Source organism: Oryctolagus cuniculus, chromosome 1 (assembly GCF_051225735.1).
Source record: "Oryctolagus cuniculus isolate XC-2025 breed Fujian yellow rabbit chromosome 1, ASM5122573v1, whole genome shotgun sequence".
NCBI lineage: Eukaryota > Metazoa > Chordata > Mammalia > Lagomorpha > Leporidae > Oryctolagus > Oryctolagus cuniculus.
The window spans coordinates 64,888,633-64,914,309 of NC_142867.1; the positions used below are offsets into that span (position 1 = coordinate 64,888,633).

The 25,677-nt window shown below is 45.0% G+C and overlaps 1 protein-coding gene across 11 annotated transcripts in view; it reads right to left on the bottom strand.

The window, feature by feature from the left end:
* FAM168A (family with sequence similarity 168 member A) overlaps window positions 1-25,677 on the bottom strand; it is a 195,098-nt gene that overhangs the window by 118,462 nt on the left and 50,959 nt on the right. For 4 of the 11 annotated variants that reach the window (XM_008264251.5, XM_089330582.1, XM_089330591.1 and 1 more), the window contains exon 2: window positions 1,083-1,150. The exons of 5 other annotated variants lie outside the window; for them this stretch is intronic. The gene's annotated coding sequence lies outside the window, so the exon portion shown is untranslated. Of the gene's footprint in view, window positions 1-1,082; window positions 1,151-16,184; window positions 16,248-25,677 lie in introns of all 11 variants that reach the window. 2 more of the 11 variants (XM_089330585.1, XM_089330575.1) reach the window with 1 other exon arrangement.

The window sequence follows — 25,677 nt, forward strand, 5'->3', positions numbered from 1 at the left end:
GACTCCCCAAGTGCTTGGGCCCCTGCCACCCATGTACCAAGACCCAGATGGAGTTTGCACTCCTGGCTTCAGCCAGGGCTAGCCCTGGCTGTTTTGGGCATTTGGGAAGTAAATCAGTGAGTGGAAGATTTTTTTTCTCTCTCTCTCTCTTGCTCTGCCTTTCAAGTAGGTGAACATAAATAAACATTAAAAAAAAAAAAAGCCTAGACACATGAACACCAGTAGACCACATAAAATTGTTCCAAAGGAAATGACAAGGGCTCCTGCTGGAAGAATGCATCACTGAATAAGCATTAAGCCTTGATAACAACTTCCCTTGAGGATCTCTCTTCCTTCCGATCTCCTAAAAATGATAGATTATAACCACTTACTGAGTACTTAACATATGCAAATACTATGTACCAGGTATTTTCACTCCACTACCCAATTTCTTTCTCAAACCAAACCTATCATTGAGGAATTCCTGCCTCAATTTTACAGATAATTTGAGGTTTCACAGAATCTTACCTCCAATCATGGGTCACTACTGTCATTATTATTTACCATTATTCTCATTTAAAAATAAAAATGTTTACTTGTTTTCATTTATTTGAAAGGCAGAGTGACAGAGAGAGAGAGACTGAGAGAGAGACTGATCTTCCATCACTGGTTCACATCCTATATGCTCCAACAGCTAAAGTTGGGCCAAAAGCCTAGAACTCCATCTAGGTTTCTCACATAGTTGGCAAGTGCCCAAGTGCTTGAGCCATCATTTAATGCTTCCCAGGGTGTGCAACTGCTGGAAGCCAGGTCAGAAGCAGGGGTTGGACCCTGGCACTCTGTTTGGGAGATGGACATCCCATACACTAGCTTAACCACTGTGCCACAGTGCCCGCCCCATTATGTTCCTTTTCATGATGAGGAAACTAATTCTCAGAAGGAGTAAATAACTAGTAAATTATTAAGTGAAAGAATAGGGTTTTGCCCCAGGTGGTTCTGCTCATAAAGTCCATATTGATTTCATCTTTCCTGTCTATGCTAAGCCACAAAATGAAACTAAGATTTCCGCTCCAATGTGTATGCAGTTAATAAATGATACATACAGACTCTTTCCTTCAGTTCCTTCCCAAGAACAAATGTCAACACTTCAGAAAAGCAGTTAAGCAGCAGCCTGGAAAATTAAAGAGGAAGGTGATTATCCCAAGATTCCCTCTTTAATAACAGAATCAAAAGTAGCTAAGGAAAGAGGACACTGGTTCAAGGACTTCTCACTCTCCTGATGAAATTGTATTCCCCTCTATGACAATTTCTGTGGACAACCACAATAACCACCTGAATAATTTGATTAAAAAATTCTACCATTACTCACCCAATGCTTTTAATTAAAAGCCTTTCTTAGAACTGTATCTCTCCCAGGCCACAGGCAATACTCTAACCCTTCAAGCAATGAGACCACAGTCTACAACTTTGCCTGGATGATATCCTGACTCCCAAACCTAAATAATTTCAAGATTTTGTGTGTGCTGGCCCAGAAGCAAAATATATACCAGCCTCATAAGCTTTGCTTCCTAAAAAAATAAAGTGGTCTATCTAGCTTTACCCCAAGGAAAGAAAAACTAAAGGAGCAAGAGACGAGAAGCTTAATGTATCAAAATTCTTTCATGAACTGAAAGTACAGGATTTTAGAAAGTAGTACTCTGCTGCCAGAGAGCAGCAAATCAGACACAAATCAGGTGACAGAAGCTCAAGCTCAAACAAACTTATTTTTCTTTTTTTTTTATAGATTTTTATTTATTTATTTGACAGGTAGAGTTACAGAGAGAGACAGGTCGTCCCTCTGCTGGTTCACCCCCGAAATGGCTGCAATGCCCAGAGCTACATCGATCGGAAGCCAGGAGCCAGGTGCTTCTTCTGGGTCTCCCACATGGGTGCAGGGGCCCAAGCACTTGGTCCATCCTCTACCGCTATTGCAGGCCATAACAGAAAGCCAGACTGGAAGAGGAGCAACTGGGACTAGAACTGGCGCCCATGTGGGATGCCGGCACTGCAGGCGAAGGATTAACCTAGTGTGCCATGGCGCAGACCCCACTTGTTTTTTGTTGTTGTTGTTTGTTTGTTTGTTTGACAGGCAGAGTTAGACAGTGAGAGAGAGAGAGAGAGAAAGGACTTCGTTCCATTGGTTCACCCCACATATGGCTGTTGCAGCCAGCGCATAGCGCTGATCACTCCCAGGCCACAGCAGAGAGCTGGACTGGAAGAGGAGCAAACTGTAGGATTAGCCTAGTGAGCTGCGGCGCTGGCCGTCTCACTTGTTTTTCTTAAGATTTATTTTATATATTTGAAAGGCAGAGGGCCGGCGCTGTGGTGCACTTGGCTAATCCTCCACCTGCGGCGCCGGCATTCCATATAGGCGCTAGGTTCTAGTCCTGGTTGCTCCTCTTCCACTCCAGCTCTCTGCTGTGGCCTGGGAGTGCAGTGGAGGATGGCTCAAGTGCTTGGATCCTGCACCCGCATGGGAGACCAGGAAGGAAGCACCTGGCTCCTGGCTTCTGATCAGCGCTATGCGCTGGCTGCAACAGCCATATGTGGTCAAGGCTGGGCGAGCCTGAAGCTGGGAGATGTAAACCCAATCCAGACCTTCTGTGTGGGTGGCAAGAACCCAACCACTTTTTTTTTTTTAAAAGATTTATTTAGGCTGGCGCCGCGGCTTACTTGGCTAATCCTCTGCCTGCGGCGCTGGGACCCCTGGTTCTAGTCCCAGTCGGGGCGCCGGTTCTATCCCGGTTGCTCCTCTTCCAGTCCAGCTCTCTGCTGTGGCCTGGGAAGGCAGTGGAGGATGGCCCAAGTGCTTGGGCTCCTACACCCGCATGGGAGACTGGGAGGAAACACCTGGCTCCTGGCTTTGGATCAGCAGTGGCCATTTGGGGGGTGAACCAACGGAAGGAAGACCTTCCTCTCTGTCTCTCTCTCTCTCACTGTCTATCTGAGAAAAGAAAGGGGGGGGGGGAGAGGAAGAAAGAAAGATTGCAGAAAGAAGGAGAGAGAGAGAGAAATTTTCCATCCACTAGTTCACTCCCTAAATGGCTGTAACAGCCAGGGCTGGGCCAGGTTAAAGCCAGGAGTGAAGAAGGTCATCCATATGGTGGCAAGGGCCCAAGGACTCAGACTGTCTTCCATTGTTGTCCCAAAAACATTATCAGGGAGCTGGATCAGAAGTGGGGCAACTAGGACTCAAATCTATGCTCATATGGGTGCAGGCATCACAGGTGATGACTTAAACTGCTGAGCCACAACACTGGCCCCCAAACTTACTTATTTAAAAGGCCCATTACCACCAAAGACCATCACTGCAGCCTTACAAATGCTGCTGTTTTGCTATGTTGTTGTTGGCCCAGCCCCAGATGGTCAGAATGAGAAATCAGTTCCACAGATTCCCACTGCCATCAGCTAACAAAAACTCTATGCTTGCTTTCATAAGGTAGGAGAGAAGGTGTTGCCCTAGTTAAGTTTTACAATAGCCAAATCGGGGCTCATATCCTAGCTTTACCACTTACCAGCTGTGAAACTTTGGTCAAGTTTCTCAATCTTTCTGAACCTTGTTTTTTCCACTTGTACAACAGGGATAAAGCAATGAGCTAAAGAATGAACTAACAGTACACAACACACAATATGCTGGTCTCCCTGCCCCTTAGAGGACTACCTTTATGTGCAAGGTAATTACCCCAGATTTCAGATTGTTAGCCTTTAGAAAAGGCATATGTTTAATTTCACAGGACATATGAATGCCAACAGTAAAGGTTCTTCTCGTCATCACACCATGTATATCACAGGAGCAAGACAATTTATGTTCAATAAGGCTTGGATTTACAGACTAACAGAGCCACTAGGCAAGATGCCTGGTCCAGATCCAATCCCTTCCAAGAATAATTAGAATTAAGCCAATACAGAGAAACATCTAACTACATCTAAAAGAGATATTCCTTCATTCAAACAGTATCTACTGAGCAACTCTTTAGTGCCAGACCCCTTTGGGGCCACACAGATTCAGAGATAAATCAGACACTGTTCCAGTCAGTACGAGGTTCATGGTGCAATGAGGATGACAAATATCAAAACTGACGAGGAAAATATACAAGTAATTAATTTACTGTCAAATCAATTCTTCATTGTCCTGCTCTGTGACACTGAACTAGACTGCAGACTACATTTCTTCTTTCTTGAGCACCTGTTATCTTCTGCCATAGAGTGTGCTGGAAGGAGACTACAAAACTACGGGAGAAAGGGACTTTTTTCCAGTACTCAGCTGTCCACAAGCAGCAAGTGTATAAGGTGTGGGGAGGGCTTGGTAGATTTCAGGGCAGTGATGCTCAGGTCCTGAAGGATTGCTCTCCAGCCTGTTTCTTCTTCTACAGCAGTCACACACACTCCCCAGAGGTCTAATCTCAGCCTGGTCAGCTTTCTTCTTCTGCATTTCCACCTTCCTTTCTTGTTTACTTTTCCCTTGGCTCTAGGGACTATAGTAGTTTTCTGCAGTTACTCCCTGTCCTACACTTTTGGATTCTCTTTTATCTCTCTTTCATACTTGACCATCTTTTACCTAGTTAACCATTTTTTGTATTACATTTCACCTGTGCAAATTATTGGTGTGATTTTTATCTCCTTAAGTGGAACCTGATTGGATAAATGCTGTGACACTGATCATGGAGTTCAGTCTCCCTATTTTACAGATAAACTGTAGTTCTAAAGATTGGAAGTAGTGCCCAAAGTTGGACAATGGGAAACTGTGTGACTAATAATAAATAGACACTTAGCAAACACCTGTCCATGCTCTATGCTGGCTGTTAGACAAACAAGAGATGAACTATACCAAATCCCTGCCCTCAGGGGAGCTCACTATCTACTGAAGGAGACAGACTTTGAAACAAGAGAGAGTTCTAGCACTGGATGACAAGAACTAGAAAAGGAATTACTAGCCTGATGAGGGACAGAAAAAGCTTCCTAGAGGGGCCGGTGCTGTAGCACAGTGAGTTAACGCCCTGGCCTGAAGTGTTGGCATCCCATATGGATGCCGGTTCAAGACCCGGCTGCTCCTCTTCCAATCTAGCTCTCTGCTATGGCCTGGGAAAGCAGTAGAAGATGGTCCAAGCCCTTGGGCCCCTGCACCTGTGTGGGAGACCTGGAAGAAGCTCCTGGCTCCTGGCTTTGGATTGGCACAGCTCCGGCCGTTGCGGCCAACTGGGGAGTGAACCATAGGAAGACCTCTCTCTCTCTGCTTCTCCTCTCTCTGTGTAACTCTGACTTTCAAATAAATAAATAAATCTTTAAAAAAAAAAAGAAAAAGAAAAAGCTTCCTAGAAGGTCCTATTTCACTATACTTACAACCTCAAAATAAACATGTAATCAAGGCTTAAGAAATGCAGGTAAACAAACAACAGACCTCCCTTCTAGTCATAACCAGAAATTTCACTACCAGCAAATCCTTCCAGAGTAGGAAGCAATACAGAAGCAAACACTGGACGACTGTTCATCAGTACTAATCCAGCAGGTGAACTGCATTGGCTCACAAAGGGCAACAGGTATCAGGTGGGTCACAGCATTCTGGAATGCTTTTTAGAGAATGTAGTTATGCTAACTAAGCTCTAAGAAGGATTCACAAGACTGCAGACAAGATATAACCTGTAATCCATGCTGTTCTTTTTCTTTTTCTTTCTTTCTTTCTTTTTTTTTTTTTTTTATTTGACAGATAGTGAGAGAGAGAGACAGAGAGAAAGGTCTTCCTTCCGTTGGTTCATCCCCCAAATGGCCGCTACGGCCAGAGCTACGCCGATCTGAAGCCAGGAGCCAGGTGCTTCCTCCTGGTCTCCCATGTGGGTGCAGGGACCCAAGCACCTGGGCCATCCTCCACTTCCCTCCTGGGCCACAGCAGAGAGTTAAAGTGGAAGAGGAGTAACCAGGACTAGAACCTGGCGCCCATATGGGATGCCGGCGCCGCAGGTGGAGGATTAACCAAGTGAGCCATGGTGTCAGCCCCCTTTTTCTTTTCTCTTAAAAAGATTTGTTTATCTATTTGAAAGTCAGTTACATGGGAGGAGGATCAGTAAATGAAGAGATCTTCCAATTGCTGGTTTGCTCCCCAAGTGGAGAGGACTGAGCCAAGCAGAAGCTAGGAGCCTGGGTCTCCCACATGGGTACAGGAGCCCAAAGACTTGGACCACTTCCACTGCTTTCCCAGGTGCATTAGCAGGGAGCTGCCAGGACTTGAACTGGTGCCCATATGGGATGCTGGCCTTGTAGATGGTGGTTTAATCCACCACACCACAACACCGGTCCCTTACTTTTTTTTTATAACAGGCATCTTTCAAGAACTTTTTAAAAACCTCTCACATAGCAAGTATTTCAAAAGCTTTTGGCATGAGAACAAACTTACCTTTTACTTCCATTTTCCATGAACTTTTTGAAGTACTCTCCTTTATAGTACTTCTTACATTATAATATCATTATTTATTTGTCTCTTCCCATCTAGACTATGAGATTACTAAAGCAGTACACAGCAGGAGCTCAGTAAAAGCATACAAAATTGTTCTATTGAATGGACTGGATATACTCAGCTTTTAAGAATGAACAGATCTTGGGAGTGCTAACATTCCCTGGTCAGGATGAATCCCTCCTATGGCCTAGAAACTACAAAATTTTTTAAAAAGATTTTATTTTATTTATTTGAGAGAGAGAGTTATAGACAGTGAGAGGGAGAGACAGAGAGAAAGGTCTTCCACCCGTTGGTTCACTCCCCAAATGGCCACAATGGCTGGAGCTGAGCCAATCTGAAGCCAGAAGCCAGGAGCTTCTTCCAGTCTCCCACACTTGGGCCTTCTTCCAGTGCTTTCCCAGGCCATAGTAGAGAGCTGGATCAGAAGAGGAGCAGCCGGGACTAGAACTGGCACCCATATGAGATGCAGATGCCGCAGGCGGAGGATTAACCCACTGCACCACCGCGTCGGCCCAAAAACTATAAATTTCTACCTGAGAGCTTAAGTATTTCCTTGTGCCAAACTGGCAGTGCAACAATGTATCTTTAGAGTATCCCCCTCCAAAAAAATCAGTTTGTTGCAAGTCCAAAGACACAGTTCTGTTACCTCTTCCTTTAATGAAATTGGAAAACTAGACAGAATTCCAACTGCCAACCACCTGAAATCTTCCTGGGGAAGAAAACTGGGTTATTTGCTAGCAGTTCAAACAGTTGCTGTCCAATATTCGCATCGCTGGCCTATTTTTTCCTTTTGGCAGCTCATCGTGATTGAGGGGGGATGTAGCATCTACTGCAATCAAACAGTAGGAACTTAGAATCAAAAGAAGATAATGAGTCCCATGCTCTGCCACTCTGTCCAGGTGAACTTACTTGGACAAGCCATTTAATCTCTCTGAACTCCAATTCTCTCAGCTGGGAAATAGGAAGGATTCCACCTGTCCCACTGGGCTACTACAAGGATCAAATAGGGGCTACTCTTCATTGCACTGCACTCTGACCTAATGAATTTGACCCTCTCTATAAAAGATAAAAAGGCCAGAACAAAGAGACAGAGCAGTAGGGTTTGAGTCAGACAACCTGAGATTGGCCCTGGTTTTACTATTCAATGTCATATGAGCAAGGCATTTAATCTCTTTGAACCTCAAATTGCCCTGTCTATAAAATGGGAGTAATCCTACTTGTACTACTTACTGTATAGAATCACTATGACACTCTATATAAAAAAAAAGATAAACATGAAGAGAATTTACATGACAGGCCATGAGGTTTCATTATAACACCTCACTTGAATGGAATTCAGCCATTCAATTACCTTCTTTTGGGAAGAGAAGTAGGAAGCAAGCAAAAAAGGCCTCTCCAGAGCCAAGATAAAACCAAGCCTTTAATTCTTAACACCTTACTACTCTTTGAGCTCCTAGAACCTCAGTCTTCTTAAGGCTAATAAACTCAGCAATTTGGGAGTACCATAGACAGCATGTGAGAAATAAGAAAGGAGAACACACACCAAGGAGAAAAGGAAAAAGAATACAAAACTACAAAAAATGTAGTAGTCACACACAAAAAAAGGGCTTTTAGCTCTTGTTTTTGCTTAAAATACATCAAGGTATCAGTGTAGACTGCAATATAGGTACTCCCATAGGCATCAACACAACATTAAAAGACAGAATATCTCATGTTCAAACAATAAACTTTACCATCAAGAAAAGTTCAATAATATTCTATCTATTCTGAAGAAGGAAGTAGGTAATATATTTTAAGTGAAATCAAAACAAGTATTATTTTAATTTGGTGCATAAAGGAGCAAAGCCTCAACTGTCCACCTAAGTTAGTCATCTGGTAACTGCTTCCACCTAATTAGTTAACAGACATTAAGTTTATCAATGGGCTTCCTCTTCTACTTAGCTTCCCACTGGCAGCCAAGAAGGGCACCAGAGAATTCTTCCAGAGGATCTGACCAGTACTAATGTAAAGATCTAAATATATTGATATTGTAGCTAGGTCACATACAGACCAGGTAGATTACAATAAAGTCCACAACCAGTAAATGCAACCCATATGTTTAAAACTACCAATTATCTGTTTAGTTCCCCAATCTTAACCATAAACAGACAACCAAGGACCACTAAATATCTGTGAAAAGATATAACATGAAAGACAGGATACAGATAATGATGAATATAAAAATTTGGGAATCCATATGAAGTTATTTTGAAAGAAAACAGAAGTACAATAACTATGCTTGTCTTAAAGTTTGTCAAAAGGGGCAGGCATTTGGCCTAACAGTTAAGCTACCAATTAGGATACCTGTATCCCACATCACAGTGCCTGGATTCAACACTCAGCTCTGGCTCCCAATTCCAGCTTCTTGCTAATGTGGACCCTAAGAAACAATGCAGATAGCTCAAGTAGTTGGGTCACCTATGTGTGAGACCTGGATTGAGTTCCCAGCTTCTGGATTCAGCCGCCCATCCAAGCCTTTGGCCATTGCAGGCTTTTGAGGAACCAGTACATGGAGACACAGCTAGTGCTCTTGGCTCGCTTGCTCTCTCTTTCAAAAAAGGAAAAAGTTTGTCAATGATTAAAAAGTCAGGTTAGATGAACTTATGACAGCACTTGATAATAAACAGCTCTTTCCAAACTTAGTGATTTGTTTTACTGGTAGCCATTTGCTTCGTTAGGGTCAAGAAAAATAATGAAATAGAATCTGATGAGTATAGCAGGATGCTGTACTGCATCTGCAATTATTTCTCTGATCTTAAAGATATCTGTTGTGAATGGATTGGTTTTTTGAAAGGTAGATATACAGAGAGAGAGAGATGGAAAGACAGAGAGAGGGATCTTAAATCCACAGGTTCACTGCCCATGTGGCTACAACAGCCGGAGCCAAAATGAGCACAGAGCAAATCCTTCCAGAGTAGGAAGCAATACAGAAGCAAACACTGGACGACTGTTCATCAGTACTAATCCAGCAGGTGAACTGCATTGGCTCACAAAGGGCAACAGGTATCAGGTGGGTCACAGCATTCTGGAATGCTTTTTAGAGAATGTAGTTATGCTAACTAAGCTCTAAGAAGGATTCGCAAGACTGCAGACAAGATGTAACCTGTAATCCATGCTGTTCTTTTTCTTTTTTCTTAAAAAGATTTATTTATTTATTTGAAAGGCTGTTACAGGGGAAGGGGGTGCAGGAAACGAAGAGATCTTCCAACTGCTGGTTTGCTCCCCAAATGGAGGGGGCAGAAGCCAGGAGCTTGGGTCTCCCACATGGTTACAGGGGGCCCAAAGACTTGGGCCTTCTTCCACTGCTCTACCAAGAACATCAGTAGAGAGCTAGATCAAAAGTGGAGCAGCCGGGTCTCAAACCAGTGCCCCAGGTCCTCAGCTTACTGTGAAAGATTATTCTGGGGCCGGTGCTGTGGCATAGCGGGAAAAGTCACTGCCTGCAGTGCCAGCATCCCATATAGGCACCGGTTTGAGACCCGGCTGCTCCACTTCTGATCCAGCTCTCTGCTATGGCCTAGAAGAGCAGTGGAAGATGGCCCAAGTCCTTGGGCCCCTGTACCCGCATGGGAGACTTGGAAGAAGCTCCTGGCTCCTGGCTTCGGATTGGCACAGCTCCAGCCGATGTGGCCAATATGGGAGTAAACCAGCGATGGAAGACCTCTCTCTCTCTCTCTCTCTCTCTCTCTGCCTCTCCTTCTCTCTGTATGTAACTCTGACTTTCAAATAAATGAATAAATCTTAAAAAGAAAGTCAGTCAATAGCTACCCAAGACACTCCAATGATTCTTCTGAGGAAACCAGCATCTCAAGCCTCCACACCTCCACATTCTCTCTTTTTCTCTCCTAAGGTCTTTTCAGTCTGGTTCCAAGCAAGACATGCCACTGCCCATGCCCTCACCTCTCAATTCCCAATGACTGTGGCAAACTCCAGCTCTTCTTCAAATATGTTACACACACACACATACACACACACTGAGAGAGAGAGAGAGACAGAGAGAGAGAGAGAGAGAGATGTCACTTGCATAAATGTCTGGTTTGGGGGCCTGCACTGTAGCATAGTGGGCTAAGCCTCCGTCTGCAACACGGTCATCCCATATGGCACCAGTTTGTGTCCCAGCTGCTCCTCTTCTGATCCAGCTCTTTGCTACAGTCTGGGAAAGCAGCAGAGGATGACCCAGGTGCTTGGGCCACTGCACCCACATGGGAGATCTGTTAGAAGCTCCTGACTCCTGGCTTCGGATCAGCCCAGCTCAGCTGTTGCAGCCATTTGGGGAATAAATCAGCAGATGGAAGACCTTTCTCTATGTCTCTCCCTGTCTTTAATTTTAACCTCTCAAATAAATAAATAAATTTTTTTAAAAAGTCTTCATGATTAAAAAAAAAAATCTGGTTTTCCCATGTATATTCCTTTGAAGATGGTAGGCAATATTTAACAAGCACCAACTTAATACCTGATCCTTTCCCTATTCACTAGAACCTTGGGTGTCGCTCCCCGTCTTCGTGGAGGAACGACACAGGACCCTGCACTGTTCTTTTGTCTGCTCGGCCCTCCCCGGGTTTGCTGCTGGTTCTTCCCAGGTTGGCTACCGTCCCTTCCACCTCCGTGGAAGGGCGTTTCCCCCTGCCACTTTCCCCACTTCCGCGGGGGAGCGGCACACCGCCGGCCGGCTCTCTCGGGGGCTGCTCAGGTGTTCCCTTTAGATGTTCCTGGTGCATGTTGTCTCTCTCCTCCTTTATAGTCCTCTTCCACAAATCCCAACTCTGCTACCCACACGCCGAGTACGCTGCTCTCCTCCAATCAGGAGCAGGTCCTGCTGTTTATTGGTTGAATTGGAGGCAGCTGTGTAGAAGCTGTTTCCTCCTCTCCCAGCGCCATATTGTGGGAGAGCAGATGCATAGAACAAGTCTTAATTCCAGTAACTTAGTCTAGGCTGAGTTGCTCCCCACAGATCCCCCTTTCTTTTTATTTTTTGGCATTGATACGCGCCTGTCTTCGGTGCCCTGTGGCACACACTCTGCCCTGCTTGCTGGAGTTGCCCACAGGTGCTTACAAGCCCTACCAATCAGGCAAACCGAATCCGGGTCCTCTCTTCGCCATGTTGTGAGGAGGTTTTCAGGCGCTGATGCGTGCCTGTGTTCGGTGCCCTGCAGCGCATGCTCTGCTCTGCTAGAACTGCCTGCAGGTGCTTACAAGCCCTATCAGGCAAACCGAATCCAAGCCCTTCTCATTGCCATATTGTGGGGAGACTTATTGGTGTTGATAACGTGCCTGTCTTCGGTGACCTGCAGCCGCCCACAGGTGCTTATCGTCTTACTAATCAGGCAGACCGAATCCAAGCTCTCTCATTGCCATGTTGTGGGGAGGCCTTATTTTTCTCTATTTCTCTACCTCCGGGCATTCCTATCTCTCCTATTTTACTTCTATCTGCCAGCATTCCTATTTCTCTCATTTTACTTCTATACTTCTGTTTCTCTTATCCCCGCGGCTTCCCGGCGCCCGCCCCGAGGCTGCTTCTTGGGGCCTCGCCCCGCGGCGGCTTCCCTGCTCTGCGCCGCTTCAGCCCGCGCTTCTCTCCTCTGCGCGGCTTCCCCGGCTTCGCGCACGCTCCACGGTCTCCGCGCCCCTTCGCGCCCGCACCACGGCCCTCGCGCTAGCCCCACGTTCCCTATCTATTCGCGCCCCGTGCGCTCTCCCCACTTGTGCCCCACGCGCTCTCTCTGCGCGCAGCAACTTCCGCGAATCACACAGCCTAGCTCACGTTTCCGCCACCGGTATTCAATCTAAATTCCCCGGGCTCACCTGGCGAATTCAACCTGGCTCACGTCTGTGCCTTTCGGTTTGGCTTCCCGTCTTTTGCTCCCCGGGCTAATCTGACGGATTCCAACCTGGCCCACGTCTCCGCCTCTGGTTCCAGATTTTCGCCCCTTGTTCCCCGGGTTGACTCGACGAATCCCAATATAGCTTACGTCTCCGCCTCGGCCTGCCCCCGTGGCTGCATCCTCCCTAACATTTTTCTCTACCTGGTATGTTTCCTAACTTTTCTTCCAACAATATTCCCCTCTCATTTCTCCTGGCTTCTCCCCACAGTCCGTATCCGAGTCTAAGTTTCTTCTAGGTTTCACTTTCACTTTCAACCTGCAGTCCGTATCTGAGTCTAAGTTTCTTCTTGCTTTCACTTTAAATCCTAGCTTTCAATCCTAACTTCTTTCCCACAGTCCGTATCCGAGTCTATGCCTAGACTTTCGATAGCTTCTTCCGGCACCTTTTCCGTCCGGCTTTTCCCTAGGCTCTTTGCTAGTCTCTCTCTCCGGTATTTTCCCACTTCTTCCCGCTTCTTCCCTCCTAGGTTCCCTATCCGAGTCACGGCACCATTATGTCGCTCCCCCACTTCACGGAGGAACGACACTAAACCCTGCCTAGGCTTCATATCCGAGTCACGGCACCATTATGTCACTCCCCCTCTTCGCTGAGGAACGACACTAAACCCTGCCTAGGCTTCATATCTGAGTCATGGTACCATTATGTCGCTCCCCCTCTTCATGGAGGAACGACACTAGACCCTGCCTAGGCTTCATATCCGAGTCACGGCACCATTATGTCGCTCCCCGTCTTCGTGGAGGAATGACACAGGACCCTGCACTGTTCTTTTGTCTGCTCGGCCCTCCCCGGGTTTGCTGCTGGTTCTTCCCAGGTTGGCTACCGTCCCTTCCACCTCCGTGGAAGGGCGTTTCCCCCTGCCACTTTCCCCACTTCCACAGGGGAGCGGCACACCGCCAGCCGGCTCTCTCGGGGGCTGCTCAGGTGTTCCCTTTAGATGTTCCTGGTGCATGTTGTCTCTCTCCTCCTTTATAGTCCTCTTCCACAAATCCCAACTCTGCTACCCACACGCCGAGTACGCTGCTCTCCTCCAATCAGGAGCAGGTCCTGCTGTTTATTGGTTGAATTGGAGGCAGCTGTGTAGAAGCTGTTTCCTCCTCTCCCAGCGCCATATTGTGGGAGAGCAGATGCATAGAACAAGTCTTAATTCCAGTAACTTGGTCTAGGCTGAGTTGCTCCCCACATTGGGGAATGTAATATTTATACACCCATTCTTAGATATGAAGAAACCATAGCTCTAAGAAATTAAAAGATTCACTCAAGGTCACAGAGCCAATAGAAGGCAAAGCTGAAATTAGAAGCCAATGTCTGGGGCATGTATTTGGCCTAGCAGTCAGGATGCCTGTATTCCATATCAGAATGCTTGGGTTCAACCTGCCTGTAGGTTCTGATTCCAATTTCCTACTAATGTAAACCCTGGGAGTCAGCAATGAGGGCTCAAGTGATCAGGTTCCTGCCACTAACATAGAAAACCCATTTTCGGTTCCTGGTTCCCAGCTTCAGTCCCTCGCCTATTATGAGCATTTGAGAGGAAACCAACAAATGGGAGTTTCTCTCTCTCATTCTCTCTTGCTCTCTCAAATGAGTAGTTTCTTTTTTTTTTTTTTTAAGAAACTAATTTTTAAAAAGAAGCCACATGTCTATGGATTCACCAACACTACCCCACTCATTACCTCATATTAGGTTTTCCCATTATCGCATTTTATTCATTACTGAATCTCCACTTACAATCTGCTCAACTGCTTTATACTAAGCTACTCACTAAACAGATCAGCAACCAGGGAAAGCGACCAAATAGAAAAACAAAAAAAAAACAACCGGAAAACCTAAGACAATAAATGCAGGTACCAAAAAATAAAGAGTACAACATCAATCCCAACAAGCTCTCCGCAGCCCTAGCTGGTACTGGCAAGAACTGAAAAAGCCAAAATGCATATTGATAGACCTCCATTCCAGAATTTTATTTCTTCTGCAAGCCCAGCAGAGTTCCTGTAAAATACTGCCTAGTCAGGCACACATCACAAATGAATTCCAATAAGCAGATGCGATTTTTCCCCGTAGCCTTCCTACTCTTAGAAAACCACCAGGAACTGGAGAAAGCTCTTGCTCTCCATCTGAACTGCTGTAAGCTCTTGCTGGCAAAGGGAAATTGAGCTTGAGAGGCAGATGGCTTGTCAAAACATAAAAACCTAAGGTGAAAAGGAAGCAATTTACTAAAACGTTCCAAAAGGGAAACTAAGCCTCTCTGAGGTGACAAAGAACATTGTCATAGTCGTGACTCCCCTATAAACAGAGGCTCCCAAAGCACCTTGTAGGAGGCACAGAGGCCAAGACTCAAGGCTAGCCTAGCTTCATACACATGCAGATATCACCAGAGGTTCACACGAACATTCTACATTTTTCTGAAAGCAAACCTCCTGTGTTCAAAGCAACTGTTTTTGGTTATAGAGATTTGACTATCAAAGAATTTTTTCATACAAGTATTACGACAATAGTCAGACCCTCAATATAATATGAGGAGATAAAAAGGAACTTACAGGTTAAACAAGATAATGTAAGTAAAGAGCCTAGAAATTTAGCTGGCACAAGGTTGGTGGCTAATTAGTGTTTGCTCAATTGAATTGAAAAAGAGACATAATTAGCATTTGTCTAGTTCCTTTTGATTATCAAAAATGACCTAAATGGCTTTTATATATTTTATCTTACTTAATCCCCCAAACGAATCAGAACAACTGTTAATTATCCTCATTTTTCAGATAAAAAGAGAGGTTCAAAAAAATTAACCAATTTGCTCAGTCAAAAAAAAAAGAGGATTTTGTTCAAGGTATTACAGCAAATTATTAACTAAGCAAAAAAATTATAATGTCATCTCACATTTGGATAATAGCACAGCAAAACATGGGTAAGCACTGGACTGAAATGTGGAAAACCTGGGGCCGGCGCCATGGCACAGTAGGTTAAGCCTCCGCCTGCGATGCCGACATCCTTATGGGTACTGGTTCTAGTCCCTGGCTCCTGGCTTCAAATCGGCGCAGCTCCAGCCGTTGCAGCCATCTGCAGAGTGAACCAATGGAGGGAAAACCTTTCTGTTTCTCCCTCTCACTGTCTGTAACGCTACCTCTCAAATAAAATAAAAAATAAATAAAATCTTAAAAAAAAAAAAAAAAAAAGAAAGAAAAGTAGAAAACCTGAGTTCTAGTTTTGGCCATGCATTTCAAACTACTATGCGACATAAACTAAGACTCTCCCCTTCTCTCTGTCTTAACATCCTCACCTAATTCAATAGTGGTACGTTTAACTTAAAGAATCAGTTGAGTTAAATGATCTCAAATACTCCAGGAATCTGGCCAGCGCCGTGGCTCAGGGAGTGCAGTGGAGGATGGCCCAAGGGCTTGGGCCCTGCACCCGCATGGGAGACCAGGAGTAAGCACCTGGCTCCTGCCTTTGGATCAGCGTGGTGCGCCAGCGCTGCAGCACACCGACCGCAGTGGCCATTGGAGGGTGAACCAATGGTAAAGGAAGACCTTTCTCTCTGTCTCTCTCTCTCTCACTGTCCACTCTGCCTGTCAAAAAAAAAAAAAAAATTTAAAAATCAAATACTCCAGGAATCAACTCTTTACTGGACAAGATCTAATTGCCAGTGTTAACTCTCTGGAATAACAGCTCACCTCCACCTGTCCTCCAGCCATTTCTAAGCTAGAAGCATCCTTTACAGTGCAGCTCACCACCTGTGCTGGATGCTTCATTAAGTGTAAAGCTGATACTATACTTTGCTAGAACGCTGGTGCACAAATGTTACCTGGAGATGAATAAATCATTCCAGTTGTGTTGGGTTGCAATTGTAAAGGCAGCATCTGTGGGTCTGAAAACAGATGGTCTTATAAGGATGGAGGATTTGGCTCCTATCTGATTTTTCCTAAGGCAAGCAGGTTCAGATCAGCAGGAAGCCTGGCAGGGAAGTGCCTGAGTGCAGCTAGTATCTAGTGATAAGGAAAGATGACAGAAACGCTCATGCATTTTCTTTCTATAATAAATGAATGTATTAGAGGCTGCAATAACCAGATCCCCAAGTTCTTATTTTTGTACCTACTCATCAACTTCTAAATCATTTTTTCAGTCCAACAATTCCTTTCTCTATTTGAACACAAAGGTATGCTCATGGAGAGTGCCTAGGATAGCCATGGAACAAAACAAAAGAATTTTAAGATCTGATGACTAAATCAAATTTTAAAAATAGAGAAAAAAAATAGGACATGCAGTTACCAGCAGTTAAAATGCCCAGGTACCACATCAGAGTTGTAGAGTTTGATACCTGGCTCTACTCCTGACTCCAGCCTCCTGCTAATGCAGACCCTGGGAAGCAGTAGTGATGGCTCAAGTAATTTAATTTGGTTCCTGTCACCCATGCAGGGAACATGGATTGAGTTATTGGCTCCAGGCTTGAGCCTCTGCAGCAGTGAATAAGCAAATGGGAGCTCTAGGTCTGTCTGTCTCTTCCCTTGTCTGCTTCTCAAATAAATAAATAGTTATACGAAAAATTTTAAAAATAAAATCACAGAATATATAAACAATGGAAAATTATATAGCCTTTAAGAAAAAGGAATTCCTGGAACCAACACTGTGGCTCAGTGGGTTAAGCTGCCACTTGTGAATGCAAACTGCATTGCTTCTAATCCAGCTCCATGCTAATGTGCATAGGAAAGCAGCACATCATGGCCCAAGTATTTGGTCCCCAGCTACCCACATGGAAGATCCAGATGGAGTTTTAGACTCCTGGCTTTGGCCTGGCCCAACCCTGGTTATTGTAGCCATTTGGGGAGTAAACAAGCAGACAGAATCTCTTTCTCTTCTCTGTCACTCCTCTTTTCAAACAAATAAGATAAATCTTTTTAAAAAATTGCCTGGTTTGTCAGCTTATTCCAAGCATACAGTGATTTTTAAAGTTAACATTTTATTTTTCTTAGCTGTCTTGTTAACTGGCTTTGCCTTGCTCCTTACAAGGATGTGCATGGCATGATAGGCTGTGGGCTATCTCAGGAGCGTTTCTGGCTTCCCCACCTGCTTATAGCAGAGTGCTTTATGTGTAGGAACTTGCATGGAACTACTTCTCTTCTATTTTCTTAGCCAAACAGACTTGCATGCAGGTGAACAGTTCTTTAAAGCCAAATTAATTTAATTAACATAGAGTGACAAAAATAGAAAAAGCCACAGTGTTCTAACCAGGCAGCAGGCTGCAGAGAAGCCAGAATTCTCTGGCTGGCGATGTGAGGGGAAGAAATCAGCACCCACTAGGGAGGAAAAGGAGTCACAGTCATGGGGCAGGGACTAGGACTTATCTAAAATAGATGGTCAGCACTATTCAACAGGGCCCTTATCCCTGTCCCCCAGGAGGTTGGGTTAAGTGCCCCGATCTATGTTATCAAGCACTTACACCATCAAAATTCTGATTATGACCTCCTTGAGGGTTCAAACTATAACGTGCACCTCTATTGCCCATGCCAAAAACCTCACACAGACAGAATTGTAGTTGCTGAAGATACACATGAATACATAAATAAGATAGATTGAGAATTTCTTCATCTTTCCCACTGTGCACTACATGGTGAACAGCTATAATCATCTATCATGCTACCTGTAACTACACACACACATACACACACACACATACACACGAACATAGTACATTTGCAGACCATCTCCCCCAATAACCCCAACTGCTTCTGAAAGAAATAATGACAGCAGATCTCCAATAAAAGCAATCAAATAACTTCTACATCTCCTCAAGAATTCTGTGGTGCAGCAAGTTAAGCTGTATTCCTTATCTGAGTGCCTGGTATCAAGACAGGCCTCCGCTTCTGACCCAGCTTCTTACTAATGTACCTGGGAATGAGCAGAGGATGGCCCAAGTGCATGGGCCCCTGCCAACCATGTGGGAGACATGGATGGAGAGCCTAGCTCCTGGCTTCGGCCTGACCCAGTTCTAGCTGTTGGGGGAGTAAACTAGTGAATGGAAGATCTGTGTTCCCCTGACTATCCCCAACCCACACCTCTCCCATCATTCCACCTTTCAAATAAATACATAAATAAAAGGTGAAAAAAATCTGAACCCCTGCTAAGCATGAACATGCTTGTACCTTAAATATGCCCCGTATTCCTGCTTTGGTTACCACAGTTCCCATGAGACTTACCACCACTGAAATTTAGGTTCTATCTACTTTTCATGGAATAACTCAAGTCCCATCTATGTTGTAATCTGTCTCAATTATCACAGACTACAATGTTCATTTCCTTTCCTGACTTGAGATAGCAATGTCCACAGCATCCATCCTACATTAGTTGATACTATGTTATTTGTACACAGAGGATATATATTCTCATATATAAATGCAGGGCATGGTATGCTCCTCTACCAAGATCTTATAAGCACATGTTAATGTTAATTGAATTGCCAGTAGCTTGAAAACTGGCCCAGGTGTAGTAAGTGATACTTTTTTTTTTTTTTTTTTTTTTTTTGACAGGCAGAGTGGACAGTGAGAGAGAGAGACAGAGAGAAAGGTCTTCCTTTGACCTTGGTTCACCCTCCAATGGCCGCCGCGGCTGGCGCACTGTGGCCGGCGCACTGCTGATCCGCTGGCAGGAGCCAGGTACTTATCCTGGTCTCCCACGGGGTGCAGGGCCCAAGCACTTGGGCCATCCTCCACTGCACTCCCTGGCCACAGCAGAGAGCTGGCCTGGAAGAGGGGCAACCGGGACAGAATCCGGCACCCCAACCAGGACTAGAACCCGGGGTGCCGGCAGTAAGTGATACTTGATCATGCTGAAATTGAGGGCAAGTTTCATTTACTATTTTTTTTAAAGATTTTATTTATTTGAAAGAATTACAGAGAGAGGCAGAGAGAGAGACAGGTCTACCATCTGATGGTTCACTCCCCAGATGGTTGCAACAGCTGGAGCTGTGCCCATCTGAAGCCAGGAGCAGGAGCCAGGAGATTCTTCTAGGTCTCCCACATGGGTGCAGGGGCCCAAGGACTTGGGCCATCTTCTACTGCTTTCCCAGGCCATAACAGAGAACTGGATCAAAAGAGGAGCAGCTGGGACTTGAACCGGCACCCATATGGGATGTGGCCGCTTCAGGCCAGGGTATTATCCCACTGCGCCACAGCGCCGGACCCCATTTACTATTTATTAACTTTTTTTAAAAAAAGGAATTCTCGAGCCGGCGCCGCGGCTCACTAGGCTAATTCTCCACCTTGCGGTGCCGGCACACCGGGTTCTAGTCCTGGTCGGGGCGCCAGATTCTGTCCCGGTTGCCCCTCTTCCAGGCCAGCTCTCTGCTATGGCCAGGGAGTGCAGTGGAGGATGGCCCAAGTGCTTGGGCCCTGCACCCCATGGGAGACCAGGATAAGTACCTGGCTCCTGCCATCGGATCAGCGCGGTGCGCCGGCCGCGGCGGCCATTGAAGGATGAACCAACGGCAAAGGAAGACCTTTTTCTCTGTCTCTCTCTCACTGTCCACTCTGCCTGTCAAAAAAAATAATAATAATTAATTAATTAATTAATTTTTAAAAAAAGGAATTCTCGACCAGTGCCACAGCTCACTTGGCTAATCCTCTGCCTACGGCGCCAGCACACCGGGTTCTAGTCCCGGTTGGGGCACCGGATTCTGTCCCAGTTGCTCCTCTTCCAGTCCAGCTCTCTGCTGTGGCCCAGGAAGGCGGTGGAGGATGGCCCAAGTGCTTGGGTCCTGCACCCGCATGGGAGACCAGGAAGAAGCACATGGCTACTGGCTTCGGATTGGCGCAGCACACCAGCCATAGCAGCCATCTGGGGGGTGAACCAATGGAAAAGGAAGACCTTTCTGTCTCTCTCTCTCACTAACTCTGCCTGTCAAAAAAAAAAAAAAAATCTGAACTTACTAACTTTCTCATCAATTTTATATAGTAATTGATCAAATATTAGCAAAAAAACATTTACAAATGCCTATGGTCCTTTCAGAATCAAAGATAATATTATATTGCACACATAGAATAGGCATTCGGTCCAGTGGTTGGGACACCTGAATTCCACAATGGAATGCCTCATTTGAACCTCAACTTGCTGTTGTATGCATCCCAGGTGGCAGCAGGTGATGGTTCAGGTATTTGGGTCCCTCCACCCTTGTAGGAGACTTGGATTCATTTCCTGGCTCCCGAGTTTATAGCGCTGGCTATTATGTACATTTGGGGAGAAAGTCAGTTGATGGAGTATCTTCTCTCTCTCTGCTTTTCAAATAAAATACAAGAAAATAAAAGTTTTTAAAAGGTTATATTATATTGGCCAGTGCCGCAGCTCTCTAGGCTAATCCTCCACCTGTGGCGCCGGCACCCCAGGTTCTAGCCCTGGTCGGGGCGCCGGATTCTGTCCCGGTTGCCCCTCTTCCAGGCCAGCTCTCTGCTGTGGCCCGGGAGTGCAGTGGAGGATGGCCCAAGTGCTTGGGCCCTGCACCCCATGGGAGACCAGGAGAAGCACCTGGCTCCTGCCTTCAGATCAGCGCGGTGTGCCAGCCGCAGCACACCGGCTATGGCGGCCATTGGAGGGTGAACCAACGGAAAAAGGAAGACCTTTCTCTTTGTCTTTCTCTCTCTGACTGTCCACTCTGCCTGTCAAAAAAACAAAAAAACAAAAAAACAAAAAAACGGTTATATTATATACAATGAGATTTTGAGATTCAAGGAGTTTGATTATATCCTGATTTTTAGAAACCAGTATTCTACGTATGTTCCAACACAGTGTATCTCTAAGCTGCACATGTGACAATTTAAGTTATCTACTCATCTTTTAAGATGTATTTATTTAAAACTCAGAGTTGGAGAGAGAGAGAGAGAGAGAGAGAGAGAGAGAGAGAGATCTTCCACAAACTGGTTCATTCCCAGCATGGCCACAATGGCCAGGGGTGGGCCAAGCCAAAGCCAGGGGCTTCATCCAGGTCTCCCATATGGATGCAAGGGCCCAAATACTTGGGCCATCTTCCACATTTTCCCCAGGCCATTACCAGGAAGCTGGATTAGAAGTAGAGTATCTGGGACTCGAACTGGCACCCAAACAGGATGCTGGTATTGCAGGAGGCAGCTTTTTCCACTCTACCACAACAGCTCATATAGCTGCTCATCTTTTAATACTCATAAAGCTATGATACTTTTCTTGAATCTCTCTCTCCAGACCCAAATCTACTAATCTACTTTTTCCTTTAGGTCCCAATTTACCACAGATACCTCTGATCTAATTCAAGAAAGAACCCTAGCTATATTTCTATCACAGTATTTGTTATACTTAATTGTATTTTTTATTATTTTTATTTATTTTTGACAGGCAGAGTGGACCTGAGAAAGACACAGAGAGAAAAGTCTTCCTTTTGCCGTTGGTTCACCCTCCAATGGCCGCCATAGCCGGTGTGCTGCGGCCGGTGCATCGCGCTGATCTGAAGGCAGGAGCCAGGTACTTACTCCTGGTCTCCCATGGGGTGCAGAGCCCAAGCACTTGGGCCATCCTCCACTGCACTCCCTGGCCACAGCAGAGAGCTGGCCTGGAAGAGGGGCAACCGGGACAGAATCCGGCGCCCCAACCGGGACTAGAACCCGGGGTGCCGGTGCCACAGGTAGAGGATTAGCCTATTGAGCCGCCTAATTGTATTTCCTTATTTATACTTCTATCCCCCCCACTGATATGTCCAGCAAGAACTGTTTTCTACATTAGCCACTAGCCATTTGTAGCTATTTAAATTCAAATTTAAAACTAAACAAAATTTAAATTTCATTTCCTCAGTCTCACACTCCTTATTTCAAGCTCAAGAGCTACATGTGGGGGCCAGCGTTGTGGTGGGTTAAGCTGCAGCACCAGCATCCCATATTGGTTCCGGTTCAGTCTCAGCTGTTCTACTTTTGATCCAGTTCCCTGCACCTGGGGAAGCAGCAGGGGATGACCCAAGTGCTCGGGCCCCTGCACCCAAATGGGAGACCTGGAAGAAGCTCCTGGCTTCTCACTTCTACCAGGGATCTGGCTATTGTGGCCACTTGGGGAGTGAACCAGCTGATGAAGACCTATCTCTCTCCCCTCTCCCCTCTCCCCCTCCGTCTCCCTCTTTCTTTCTCCCTCTCTCTCCCCTCTCTTACCCCTCTGTTTCTGTTTCTCTCTCTCTCTCTCTCTTTCTCTCCCTCCCTCCCTCCCTCTCTACCTCTCTGTAAATCTGTCCTTCAAATAAATAAAACAAATTTTATATATTAAAAAAGAGCTGCATGTTTGAGTTGTAGGAGTAGCAGGTTAAGTAACCACTTGGGATGCCCACATCCCATACTGGAGTGCCAATTCAAATCCTGGCTACTCTGCTTCCAATCCAGCTTCCTGCTAATGTGCACCCAAAGGAGGCAGCAGATGATGTCCTAAGCACTTGGGCCCCTGCTGCCCACATTTAGACTCAGATGGAGTTCCTGGCTTCAACCTAGCCCATCCCTTGGCTGTTGTGGGGATTTGGGGAATAAACCCAAGTTATTAAACCTCTCTCTCTCTTTCTCCCTACCACCTTCCTTTCTCTCTCTCTTGCTCTCACTTTTTCACTCTAATAAATAAATCTTTAAAAAATAAAAGAGCTTCATGTGGTTGATGACTCAGATATAGAACATTTCTATCACTGCAGAAAGTTCTATTGGACAGTACCATGTCTAGATTATGTGTGTTCCCTGAGGCATACATAATCTAGCAGAAGTCTGGCAGGAGCTATGTTGATTTCTGTATCCAGCATCAGCCTTTAGTAAATCCCCAGCAGATGTTTCTTAGAAATGACAATGGGTAACAGAGAGCTTATTCTATCTTTTTATTACACACCACCCAGAACTTCCGTTCTATAAATGCGGGTCCCTTACAAGCTACAATTAGTGTATTAACCTGCCATAATCCCAACTTGTGAAAACAGGTAGGTATCACAATAGTCAGAGGCAATCAGAAAGTCTTTGTTCAGATCTTCTTGCCAAACCAAAGCTCAACTATTAATGTAGGACTTGATTAGAAGAGAGCCTATTTCTTGATTTAGATTTGGCATGCAATTTAAACTGTAGGTGATTCTAAAATGATTTTGTTCCAGATATTGGGACAATCTCACTGCTCAGCAGGAATAAAAGCAGGAAGACACTGGTTAAAATTTATACTTTTTGGGACTCCATGAATGAATATATTCTCAGTATATTCTTTATATAAAACAACAGTCATTTGACACACATTGTCTGAGGAACTCTTAAAGACAAATGCTAAAGAAAGAGAAATAAATTTTAGTGACAGACAGAAAGTTACACTGAAATAATAGAAAGTGGTAAGTGCTCTATGATAGAGGGAAGTACCAGGAACTATGACGACCACAAAGCAAAGAGTCAAAATCCAGTAATGAAATGGGGTACAGAGAGAGAACCATGTAGGAAGCTGCTCAGAAACAAGCCCAAACTAATTTAAGGGTAACTAAGAGGCTGGGAGATGAATAAAGAGTGGTAGGGTGTCCCAGAAAGAGACAATGGCATAAATGAAGGTACAGGAACATGACCTGGATACTAACACCAAGTAGTCCAGTTTGGGTGGAACAACATTTGAGAAAGAGGTAGGAAATGAGACTAATGAGACAGGCAGAGGCCACATCATTAATGAGCCTTGCATGCCAAACTAAGGGATTTCAATTTTACTACTAAAGTTAACTTCTGTAGGGAAGAGGAACGTAATCTGTATCTAACAAAGCTCAGAGAGAAGCAGTAAGGAAGACAGATTTTGGGGAAGTGACACAGTAGACAGCTCAGTTAGGAAATTGTTGCAAAAAGTGTTGATACAAAGCCTGTCCGATGCAAACTGGCTTTTTGTTGTTGTTGTTGTCTGTTTTTAATTTGAGAAGCAGAGACAGACATACAGAGATGGATGGATGGGTAGAACATGCCATGATTCACTCTCCAAAAGCCTGCAACAGCCAGGGTTGGGCCATGCCAAAGTCAGAAGCCAGAAACTCAACCCAGATCTCCCACATTAGTAGCAGGAACCCAATTACTTGAGCCATGATGGTGAGCTTCAGCAGGCAGCTGAATTCAGGAGTGGAGCCAGGTATGCAGCCAAGGAACTCTGATGTGGGACTTAGGCATCCTGATAATCACTAGGCTACACACCTACTCCTGATGCAAACAGTTTTAAATACAGCCTACTTTAAATGGGTCTCTCTCCATTAGTCTATACCTCTCAAAGCAGTAATACCATGATTCAATTACACAGCATAATTACAAAAGCAACTGTTAACGTCAATTCCATAAACTCTAAAAATTTCATTGTCCTGCTTTATTCAAAACGTATTCTAGAGTTTGAATTAAAACTCATTTTTCTCTTTTCCACTGCACACAATTTTGGAAAGACATTTCAGCCAGATAAGTACATCTGTGCAGTATACAACAAATGTAAACAATTTAACAGGAGTTTAATGAAACATTTCCTATTCTTTACGGGAGAAAAAATTAGAAAATCCTAACATGGCAACATCAGGCTGCAAATTGACATTTTTAAACTAGTGGGGTTTTTTCCCTTAATATGCACATGCCAATTTTAAATCCCATCTGGCTGCATGGTACAGCTGGCTTGAATGAATTTTCAGTTATTAGGCACTTGGCTAAAGCACTCAGAACTGCCACGTGCCATCAGCAGCAACAACCTCAAGTATAATACTTAGGAAGTAAACACACACCATGCTGGAAGGAAAGGATACCCAAGTACAGGGATAGAAAGAAAAATCTCACATTTTCTCTCTCTCTCTCTCTGTGGTTTGTTGTTTGTTTGTTTTTGTTGGTTTTTTTTTTTTTTTTTTTTTTTTTTTGACAGGCAGAGTTAGACAGTGAGAGAGAGAGAGAGAAAGGTCTTAAAAGGTCTTCCTTCCATTGGTTCACCCCCCAAATGGCCGCTACAGCTGATGCGCTGCGCTGATCCAAAGCCAGGAGCCAGGTGCTTTCTCCTGATTTCCCATGCGGGTGTAGGGCCCCAAGCACTTGAGCCATCCTTCACTGCCTTCCCGAGCCACAGCAGAGAGCTGGGCTGGAAGAGGAGCAACCGGGACAGAACTGGCACCCCAAATGGGACTAGAACCTGGAGTGCCGGCGATGCAGCTGGAGGATTAGCCTAGTGAGCCACGACGCTGGCCAAGTATCTATCTTCTGTTAAAAGGCAATGGTCTTTCATTATGTCTGACCCTACAAGTTCCTTAGCTTAGAGTGTCACCTACCCTCCTGCTTATAATAACAAACTCCTAA